This window comes from Calliphora vicina, chromosome 5 (assembly GCF_958450345.1).
Source record: "Calliphora vicina chromosome 5, idCalVici1.1, whole genome shotgun sequence".
NCBI lineage: Eukaryota > Metazoa > Arthropoda > Insecta > Diptera > Calliphoridae > Calliphora > Calliphora vicina.
In genome coordinates, this window is record NC_088784.1 from 50,779,024 (window position 1) to 50,791,450 (window position 12,427).

A 12,427-nucleotide genomic window follows, 5' to 3' on the forward strand; every position below is an offset into this window, starting at 1 on the left:
GTAATATTTTTTCTAAATAATTATTAAATAAAGCTGCAAAAAAACTTTAATTTCTTTCATCAATAAAGAAGATATTTCTAGAAATTAAAATATTAATAGATTTTGCTTTACAATTAAAAGAATTGTGAAATTTCAGTACTTTTATTTAAACGTCAAATATTTTATGTTTCTAGTTTGAACATAAAATATATTTGAATGGCAAACAAGAAAACAGCTGAATTTGGTCAAACAAATTTATTTGCCGATATGAAAACATTCTTGTAACGTGACCAATGTGTGAACACTAAACAGCAAATATTTTCATCCGTTTGGAGTAATTTTTTATTTGATCTTGAACTAAAAATCTTTTTATTCAAACAAAACGAATATTACTATGGTAAAATTAACAATAATCGGAAATTAAAATGAGCTAGAAGTCTAAAAAAAAATTATAAAATTCTGTGTGTTAAAGAATTAACGTGAATTGAACTATATTTAATCGACAATTGAAAAATAGAGAAGTCAGACAGACTACTTGTTATACTTTGGTTGAGAAAGGAAATTCATAATTGAAATGATTTTTTTTATTAAATATTTTTTATTGAACACGAGTTTTTCCAAATTTTATTCATTCAGAATAAGAACATGTTTACAAATATTATAAAATTTTACGGAAATGTTTATCTTTTTTACATAAATTTTTAAATAATTGCAATTCAATTGTATTATCTAAAGATTTAGAATAACAATTTTTTTATGATAACAAAATCAGAAAATTAAAAAATATTATTAGACAGATCATACTGTTTAAGAATTAATTTTTAATTGCAATCAAATCATACTATTTATGTAAGTATGTCTAAACTATTTTCTTTGATTTTAAATTCAATCTGTACAAATACAATAAATATTCAATACATTTGAGCTATTTTAAATTTTGTGAATAGAAAAATTCCATGTACTATATATAAACAAGTAAGAAAGTATGGTCGGTCAAGCCCGACCATATAATACCCTACACCAAGTAAATGAGTAAAAATATTTTTCTTTTAAAATACCAATAATTTATATTCGTGAGTGATTTTCGGAAGTGGGCCTTATATGGGAGCTATGACCAATTATGGACCGATCACCATAAAATTAGGTTGTGTGATTTATGTCTATATTAAAGTTAACTATGTTGAATTTTGTGTATATACCAACATTATTAAGCGATTTATGCACGTTAAAGTGATTTTCGGAAGCGGGTCTATATGGGAGCTATGACTAATTATGGACCGATCGTAACAAAATTTGGTGACATGAATTTTGCATATATAAAACTTATTTGGAGCGAAATTTGTGTAGATACATAGATAAATTAAACATTTATGACCAATAAAGTCCAATTTCGAGGGGACATTTGTATGGGGGCTAGGTGAAATAATTTACCGATTTCAGCCAGTTTCAATAGGCTTGGTCCTTGGGCCGAAAAAGTAATATGTACCAAATTTGATCGAAATATCTTCAAAATTGCGACCTGTACTCTGCGCACAAGGTTTACATGGACAGCCAGCCAGCCAGCCAGCCAGCCGGCCAGCCAACCAGACGGACGGACGGACATCGTTTAATCGACCCAGAAAGTGATTCTAAGTCGATCGGTATACTTTAAGGTGGGTGTTAGACTAATATTTTTGGGCGTTACAAACATCTGCACAAACGCATAATACCTTCCCCACTATGGTGGTGTGGGTATAAAAATAATCAAACATCAAACTATGTGAAACGTATAAAAATACAAATCGCATAAAAATGCAAAAATCGCAACATAGACTTCATGTCTTCAATTAGTTTTTCTCCCAGTATGTCATTCTAGGCTGAATGACTTTTATGTGAAGAAGAAGACTTCATTTATTGATGCAATTTTTTAATGAAAATAATTTAAATAACAAATGTTCAAGAAATATTGAATATGTATTTATGTTTAAAAAAAAATAATGAAATTGTGTATATAATTTAGTGCCTAAAATACTTAAATATTCTCCTTTTATTTTTGCGCCATGCTGACCAAATAATTTTTGTTTCGCTCTATTTGATGAAACAATTATTTCATGAAAATATTTGATATAGTGTGACCACACGGCAAATATATTTAATGATTCTTTTACGCAGCAGTTTGGTCAAACAAAATGTGAAAAATTAAATTCAATATATGATAACAAAATTCATCAAAACTTTATTCAAATAATTGCTTTACAATTCGAATAAGTACTTTAACCCTAAAAAGATTTGCAAGATCAAAGTAGTCACATTATGTTCACATTAAGAAAATATTTTGTTTACCGCCAAATAATTTTGTTTGACTAAAATCATCTGTTTTGTTGTTTGCTCTAAATTTTATTTGTGGTCAGATTCAAGCAATGAAATATTTAACGAAAAACTTCAAATATTAGCTGTGTCTGACCGTACCTTAAGTCGATCGGTATACTTTAAGGTGGGTATTATACCGATATTTTTGGGCGTTACACATATCTGCACAAACGCATAATACCTTCCCCACTATGGTGGTGTTGGGTATAAATAAATTACTAAGTATTTGATTAGCGTCCACTTGCTGTTACTTATCTTTGTACATCAGAAGACCACCGAATCCAGTGACGACATGCAACTCCAAATGGAAACTTATAGTTTTTATATTTAAGTATTTATAAGTATTGTATTTAAAAATTAAGAAATAAAGAAATTGTTATTTATATTAATTACCAAAAAAATAGAAAGGAAACATTTTCAGGTGTCAAATCGTACACGAACGTTGTCAAATCGACAACGGATGGTATCAATTCGGCAACGGAATTGACACCATCCGTTCTAGGTGGACAAAACTATTTGGCGATCTTTTTATACAGAATTGGTATCTCCGATTCCAAAAAAAATCTTTAAAAGATCAATATAAACTTTTTTTCAAGTTATACATACATATATACATATAAAAAACATTAATAAATAAATAAAAAAAAATACGTTTTCATGTCTTTCTGATATTTCTAAAAATTCCATTCCGTAAAAATTAAAAAAAAATTATTTCGGCGGGTGCTGGCGGCTACAAGTTTTTTACAACGACATTTCCCAGAAGTTTCTTTAAATGATGTATGTATGTATATAGTCATTGGACGGGCTTCGACGGTCTTTTTTTGGCAAGCTATATAACATTCTTAGAAAAAAAATATCAGTATATTTGAAAACCAAGTTTAAAGGACTATAACAGGAAAATGGAGAGGCCCATAAATATAAGATATACATTTAATAAAAGCCTATATCAATGTTTATCTATGTTTTGAAGTATGAATTTCTGTATGGTAAAACCATTGAGATATATCTAATTTAGTAAAGCAGTAAAATATTAAAAAAAATTAACGAAAATATGATTCAAAATTTGTTTAACTTCTGGCGCTTCTGGCGCGAAATGTCCAATTGAAAACCCAATTTGTATTGGAGGAGAGCGGATTGTCAGCTTCCGAAAAAACTCAGTTTTCCAAAATTCTGAAGATACCGATTTTCATAATTTTGTCCACCTAGATTTCCATTTGGAACCACAGTGCGTTCGTGTACAATTTGTACACATACGGGGTTGATACACTACATATGTGTTAATTTTTTCGATGCGTGTATATTAGGGTATTCGAATTATTCGATTATTCTCTTGTTCGAATAAAACGAATAATTCGAAGAAGAGATTTTAACTTGTTCGAATAATTCGATCACACGTTTAAAATTAATCGAATTATTCGAATAATTTAAAAAATGAAGTTTTGATGTCGGTTTTTTAATATTTTATTGTTAAAGAAAAACAAAAAATAACGTTAAAGTTAACAATTCAAGTATTGATGATGTTAAAAAACATTCGAAAACAAAGTCCATCATTAAATTTTCAACAGAAATATTCTGATCAGATTAACTCCCGAACAATCTACAAAACCATTGACTAGCAAATCCTTTAGTTTCCGTTTTGGAGCTATGCTTTAAAAAATTTGAGCTAGTTGGACATGATCCTGAATTCAAGTACAACATAAAAGTATTAAGAACTTTTTTATGTCGTTCGTTAATTCGGATTTAAATTGAGTAACTAATTCTTTAGTAAATTAATTATTCACTATTTTTAACGTTGCCGAATCTTTCCTTAATAAAGTGGTCTTGGGGAATTACACAATAAAGGGAATCTGTCCAAAGTTAGATATCATTGGCAGTGAACGTGGCTGATTTGAAGTCAGGCAGTGCATAATGTTTATAACAATGTTAAGCTAGGTACTCTGTTCGAAATTTCGTGCGAAATGCTGTCAAACTACATATAAAATATTTGGAATGAAATATATGCGAGATAATTTCGCAAAAGCAGTACTTAGTTTTTATTGTGGAAAATATGTGAAATACATCTGGCAACCTTATTTTTCCACACGAAATAACATACGCAGCACTTCTTTCGCACGAAATTAAAACCAGAAATTAAACAGCTAGCTGTCAAACAGCAAGTAAATTTTTTCGCATGAAAAAACCATAATTTTTCGCAAATATCAGAGTACTACATTAGTGTGCAATATTTGTGTTTATCATTCGATTTATTAAATATTTTGCAACACTTACGTACGCGGTTAATAACATCACTTATATACATATATTTTAAGATCATGGCCTTCATCTATTTCAATGTAATCATTATAAATGCATCCTCAATATCACTTTCGACGACCGTTTCAAAATCACATTCTCTATCACATTCAACTCCACTTTAATCTAAGTTAAAATTTTGATTATTATTTTGATTCTTCTAATATTTCGCCAGCTAAATAACAAATATTTTATTCCGTACCTATTATTTTTATTGGTTCAAGTCCTAAGTTAAAAATTTTGAAAGATTTGTTTTTAGAATTGTAACTTCATGCAGTAATATTTATATATTTATAGAAGGAGTTCCGATAGCTCTTTCTTTATTTGTTGAATTTCAGAAACAATACAATTTTTGTATGTCATTATTACTTATTTAAATTTGGAATTATTAAAAATGTTAAGCAATTTAATAAATTTAAATATATATGAACATTTATTCGTTTTATTCGATTATTCTACATAAAATTGTTCGAATTATTCGTTATTCGAAAATGGCCATTCTTAAATTGTTCGAATAATTATTCGTAAGAAATTATTCGATTAATCGAACGATCATTAGTCGAATGAATACCCTAGTGTATATATGTATATATTTTTTTGTATTTCTATTCACAATGTTATTTCCCTGTGAGAGCGATTTAAAACGTCTTTTCACTATGACAGCTATGTATTTTTGCTTTACAATGTATGTAAAGTTTACATACATATTTGCAGATGTATTTGATAAGAGGGCATATACATAAGTGGGTGAATTAGTGGTCGTGAACAATTTTTCTTTCTGTAAAAAACTTTTGTGGACTATTGGAACATTCCAAAAAAAAATTACCAAAATCGGTCCAGGTGCTCCGCCATTTTAGATATATGTATCGAAAGAAGATGCTCAATTTTTCTTTCAGTATAAACTTAAATTGAATTCTACGAACATTTCCACAAAAAATATGCATATCGGTGCAGCCGTTTTGCAATTTCAGATACATCGAAAAAAGTGGGCGTAAAATAGACTTATCAACCGTCCAGTTTTCGTCGGGACAGACCAGTTTTATAGTCGAATGTCCCGTGTCCTTGCGATACTCTGAACGGGACGCCATTTGTCCCGTTTTGAAAAAAAATATAACTTTTTCATTAATTACCACAAAAAATATAAAAAAATCAAAAATTGGAAATACCGATATGCAATGATGCTTTATTTTCTGAAATATAGTATTTTCTAAAAACTCATTATCACTATTTAACTTCATTAGGTTCCGAAAAAACTCATTCAATAAACTCATCAGTAAACATTTTTTAACATTACTTGGGGGTTACACGATCAAGTTTTGCCTTTCAAGTTTTAATACACTCACACTTTTTTACTAATACACTCACACTTTTAAGAATTGAAACGAACTTGCATTCAATTTCTCATTCAAGTTGGTTTTCAATTTTTCTTTCAAGAAAACAGCTGATTACAGGTTTTTGCCCAATTTGTACTAAAATTGTTTTCAAGTTGCGTGCTGCCTACGTCACAGCTTTCAATTTTTATAAATTTTGACAAACAGTATATGTAAAAGACTATCAAGAAAAACTTGATCGTGTGGCTGCAGTGTTAATAACAAATAAAGGCGAATTCATATAAGGTGTACTCGTCCCTACAACAATTACAACCAAAGTAAATTAATAAAGTAGACTCAGTAGAACAGCTGACTATTTTTTTTATTCAGTCTGAACTGTCAATTCACTTGTGGTTGTTGTGGCGAAAAATACAACAAGCCCAAAAGCAAAAACAACAACTGGCAACTTTGACAGCTCAGACCAAGGCGAATTCATACAAGGTGGTGTCAGTTCTACAAAAACAACGATTGGTCTTAACAAATGTCAAAAAACCAAAATGAAAAATTAAACAAATAAGTATTTAAACTTAATATAGTGTAGATAATTGAATAGTGAGGGCTTTAATTATTTATGTAAACAATAAATTTTTTGTTAATAGGCTTAGTATATGTAGATATTTAAATATAAAAACAAGGTTTGACAGTTGTTAGAACCAAAAAGCGAAAAAAAAAATTATCAGCTGTTTGACTGACTCCACCTTGTATAAATTCGCCTTGGCTCAGACCTTAAACCAAAAACAAAATTGCTTGTGGTTTTTGTAAATGTTGTATTTGTTGTAGTACTGTCGCTACTTTATTAATTTACTTTGATTACAACAATACAAAAACAACATACATTTTGTTTTTGGACGCATTAAAAACACACAAACATGTATATGGCGCGCAACAACACAGACACAAATTTTGACAGTTTGGATAAAACAGCTGATGATCAGCTGGGCTAATGAGGACACCTTATATGAATTCGCCTTGATGTGGAGGATGTTAAAATGTTCGATGATAAGTTCAAACGCATGGAGAAACATAATAAATTGAATATAAAACAACAGAAAAAAGTGGACTCATTAAAAACACACAAATACAAACACACACATGTATATGGCGCACACCAACACAAACACAAATTTTGACAGTTTGGATAAAACAGCTGATGATCAGCTGGGCTAATGAGGACACCTTATATGAATTCGCCTTGACGCAGCCCATAGCACAATTCAAGGTGCATTTAATAAGGTGCCATCGGCAGCACAGCTGATTATAGAAATAGCACGCACAAATGTCAAACTACATATATAAAAAGTATTCGCCCGTACGCCCGTATGTCAAATTCTATATATAAAAAATAAGTGAATTCGCCTGTATTTATTTCAATTCGCCACTGCTGTCACCTTGTTAAATACGCCTTGGCACAATTGTGCAGAATCAAATCACACGCAGTGTTGCCGTTTTGGTTATTTATAACCAAAATTGGTTATTTTTATTCCTGATGTGTATTTATTTTTCATTTTGGTTACTTTTATCAAAACATTTTGTTATAGACAGATTTTTCAATATACGATCCTAACGAGATCGTATATTTAGTCTAACCCCCATTTTCTCATTATTTGTTATTTTTTATCGTGACGATAAACTGACAGTTCTCATACAAAAAAAAATGATAATTGGAGGTTTAAAAAATTAAGACTAAAAATGTGTTAATACTTGTTGTAGGTGTATAATTTTACGTGAGAGTTTTCATAAACAAATTATATCTAGTGTGATTGGCAATCCAAGCTCTTTGAAATTATATCAAAAGATTTGAGAAAGAATAATTTTTTTAAAAGATATTTACGATTTTTGTGATTTAGGAATGTAAATGAGTTCCCAATATTGGTTTAATTACATAGCGGAATGACATTTTGGTGCCGAAAATTTCAATTTCGTTTTGTAAGTGTTGATGAACCCTCAGTACTATGTTAAACTTGTTTTTCCGTGAGTTCTACATGCGCAGAAAGTTTTAATTATGTGCGCGTGATGGCGTAATCTTTAGTTTATCATTCTTGAAAATTACCAATATCATATGTCACAGGCTGCATGCAGATATCTTTAAAATGAAAAATGTTCAGCAAAACCACAGAAAAAGTGTAATATTTGAAAAGCAATGACGCCTTTCACACTAGGCAATTTAGTTGCGCAAATCTCTTGCCCAACAACAAAATATCATGTACAATTTTCTTCTCCTTAAGCTAGGTAGTCTGTTTAAAATTTTTTTTGGTTACTTTTTTAGCATTTTTGTTATTTTTTAAACAAACTTGGTTACAAACATTTTGAGGTTGTGGCAACACTGATCACACGTATTCTTACGCTCTTACATTTTAGTAGTCGTTGTCCACTCACTCAACGAGACAACTAGGAATACGCATGAGCGTACGATGTCGTTTGTTTTACGCATACCCGCTGAAAACTTTCGTATTGACCTAAAATACCACCAAAAAATTTTTAGCTTGTTCTAAGAAGGGCAACTAGCGATTTAGTTTTGTGGTGCATTTACAAGGGGAAAAAATGCATTTTTTTCAGTTTTTGTAAAAATTTTCCTATTAAATAATTGCTTTTGCAATTTAATTTAAAAGAATTGAAATGTGTACATAATTGTCGTTTTAATAAGATATAAAAGACAAAAATTGGTTAAAAAATGTTGAAGTTATTAAAAAATCGCCAGGCCATTAACGTGTCTCAGGCCACAAAAACAAGAAATGTAGGAACAAAATTAACATATTTTGAGAAATATTAAAATAAAAGCTTATTTTTACTTAGAATATATCCATATCTACTTGTGTATGAGTTTTTGTATTCCTAGGATACCGTTAACCTATACGCAGGTATAACCAAAAAAATTTAATTTTTTAACGGCAGTTTCAAAACTCCAATTTCAAATTTTTAAAAATTTTGTTAAACAAATTTCAAAATTTGTTGATCATCGCATTGGGATTTATTGAGAATATAATCTATATACATATATAAAAATGAAATGGTCCATGTATGTAATTGTATGTCATCACGTGAGAACGGCTGGAGCGATTTGGCTGATTTTTTTTTATTCGATTCGAAATTTTCAGGAGAATTTTTTTCAGAAAAATTTTGGGGTAAAATTCGGAAATTCTTTTTTTTGTGAGTCCAGTCAACTGTAATAAAAAAGCTCTCTAAAGTATGCAGTACGAATTTAGATATTTTATTTGCAAATGTGCGTGGGTTGGAGAAACTTGAAGAACTAACATTAGTAAATGCTACCGGGCGAAGCCAGGGCGATCAACTAGTAGGGAATAAAAATATGAAAAAGTATGACAATATTTTTCAATTTTCGAGAAAAAACAATTTTTTGGCCATATTTTGGCGAATGAACCGAATTTCCTTACTGTTATGATTTTTAAGTAAAAGCTATTCAGAATATTATAGTCCAGGAAATTTTAAATATAGTCTGAAAGTTTTACTAACATCGGAAGGTCAAAGGTCAAAATTTTCAATTATTGGAATTTCTCATGGAAAGATAGCGAAATGTTATATATTTTTGGGCCGATTTTAATGAAACTTAAGAAAAATATAACACGAAGTCTAGTATTTTCAAAAACAGCAGAAAAATTTAAATTAACCCTTAATAGCAATTGGGGTTAAAATGACCCTCTACTTTTGAAATCACGAAAAACACAGACAATATAAATGGTGCTATTTTTAAAGTTTTTCAGAATTAAATAAACTGAATCATTCAAGTTATTTTTAAAATTTAATAGATCAAAAGTGCACTAAAGAGTTAAAATCAATTTTATTATTCAAAAATCCTCAATAAAATATTAATTACGCTATTAAAGCAAAATTCAGATATAAATACAATATTTTGCCGTGGTCAAAATTGAGCAAAATTGCGAACATTTTTCAAAATGGCTTAGTGATACTATTTTCTAATACACAATACAATACAATAATATTTTTCAAAATAAGTTAATTGTGTTCCTACATTTCTTGTTCTTGTGGCCTGAGACACGTTAATGGCCTGGCGATTTTTAATAACTTTTTTAACCAATTTTTGTCTTTTATATCTTATTAAAACGACAATTATGTACACATTTTGATTCTTTTAAATTAAACTGCAAAAGTAATTGTTTAATAGCAAAATTTTTACAAAAACTGAAAAAAATGCATTTTTTTCCCTTGTAAATGCACCTCAAAACTAAATCGCTAATAGGGGGGTCAGACGGCATGTATTGCTTGTGTTTTGTGCCATGTATTGGGACATTTTTCCATATGTAAACATATACATACCGTGTGATCCATATGAAACTTTGTGTATGTAAAATACATGTGTAATACTCGTGACATTTTTGGCAATTAGAGCATGTTCTATTTTCGTGTGTATAACAGAGTTGTATTTTGAAATACAACATTCATAATTTCCACGATCAAACGTACATATGTAATTGCATGTGACATAACCTCTATTAGTTTATATGTTTGTTGTTTTTAACAATATATTTATTTAAAACATTTTTAAATCACAATACATATATTTAATGCAATGAAATTTATTTTGTTATGATTTTTCTTTACTATTTTTTGTTTTGTTTTTTTATTTTGCACTCACACAGTGTTGTATTTCAAAATACAACACTGTTATACACAGGAAAATAGAACATGCTCTAATTGCAAAAAATGTCGAGTAATATAATACGAGTAATACACATGTATTTTACATACACAAAGTTTCATATGGATCACACGGTATGTACATGTTTACATATGGAAAAATGTCCCAATACATGGCACAAAACACAAGCAATACATGCCGTCTGACCCCCCTTTATGTCGGCACGGGTTGCCCTTCTTAAGGCCTAGTTAGTTTGTACGTTCCGTTCCGTTCCGAATCAGCTGTTTTGTTTTTAGCATAGGGAAAGTTGTGTATGTCGTTAGTTTTTCTGTAACGTTGCCGTTCTGTTGTGGATGAATCTGTTGAAAACAGAATTTTGTCCGCAACGTTAAGTGACAGCTAAAACAGCTGATACATATATACACAAAAATGCCAACAATATGAAAGCAGTGGTGCCAACATTTTTGAAAGGGAAATATTTATTATTAACAAAAGAATAAAAAATATAATATTTTCAAAAAAACATTGAAATTTAATAAAATAAATATAAATTTTTTTACATAAATAGTACATACATTAAACTATTTATGTAAAAAAATTAGTTTAAATTAAATCATTAACAAAAAATATATGTATGTATTTATAAAAATGTTCACAATAATATGTTGAAGGTCTAAATACAAAAAACACTAAAAATAGTAACAAAATCACCAAGATGGTTTTTTGGTTATTATTTTAAAAACAGCTGATACGATCTTACGGAAAAACTAACTGCAATAAAACAACATTCAGAACGGCACAGAACAGAAACGTTACAGAACGCAAAGACTAATGGAGCCTTTAGAACAAGCTAAAAATTTGTTTACAAAGTTTTCAGCGGGTATGCGTAAAAAAACGATATCGAAAAATAAGGGACACCCTAATGAGCACTGGTGTATGACTTTTTCTTTATTTTTTCAGTTTTTGTATTTGTGTGTTTGTAGGTGCACTGAATAAAATAAAGAATTGAACGTGTTGGTGAGAGTAAGTGCATTGGTGAGAAAATTTATTTTAGCGCATGTCTGCTTTAGTTAAAGCTGAGTTGTTGGTCCATTGAAATGGACTGCGTTTTTTGAATTTATTACTTCAAATAATAATAAAATAAAGCTGATAAAAGCGATTAAAAATATAAATTTTAAATTAAGGACAGAAATAATTAAACTTTATTAAATATTAGCATAGGGTAACATAGAGACGAGACGTAATTGTCAAAAACCTATGTCTGTTGTCAAAAACCTATCTCTTGCAACAACAAAATACATGCTAGTCAATGTATTTTGTTGTTGTATCAGACATATGATTTGTTGTATTTTTGTTTGACAATTCGGAGTGTCTCGTCTCTATGTATAATTCTCTATGAATACTAGCTTAACCCGTTGCGCTTCGTAGTAAAATAAAAAAATCTGAAAGATTTTATAAACTATTTCTTTAATGAGGTGAAACAAATTAGGTAAAATTATAAAAAATTAATTTTGAGACAAAGTTTGAAGAATCTCGCAATTTTAGTTATCCAGATATTTAAAATTGACTATGTACTTTGTATAGAAAGTTCTACACCCACTGTTCTGATCCATACACAGTTTAAATACATTACAATTATAGTACTCCAGATATTCTAAATTAACTATTTACTTTGTATGGGAGGTGCCATGCCCACTAATCCCGACAATTTTCAGCCAAACTATGTATAATAATAAGAGAGCTATTCGGACAAAGTTTAAGGAATCTCGCAATTATAGTTCTGAAGATATTTATTTTCCTTTGTGTTGTAGGTGACTTACCC

At 29.5% G+C, this 12,427-nt stretch overlaps 1 protein-coding gene across 1 annotated transcript in view; it reads right to left on the minus strand.

Moving 5' to 3' along the window:
• The window catches only part of Elk (Eag-like K[+] channel), a 464,478-nt gene that overhangs the window by 12,543 nt on the left and 439,508 nt on the right, over window positions 1-12,427 (minus strand). The gene's annotated exons all lie outside the window — the stretch shown is intronic.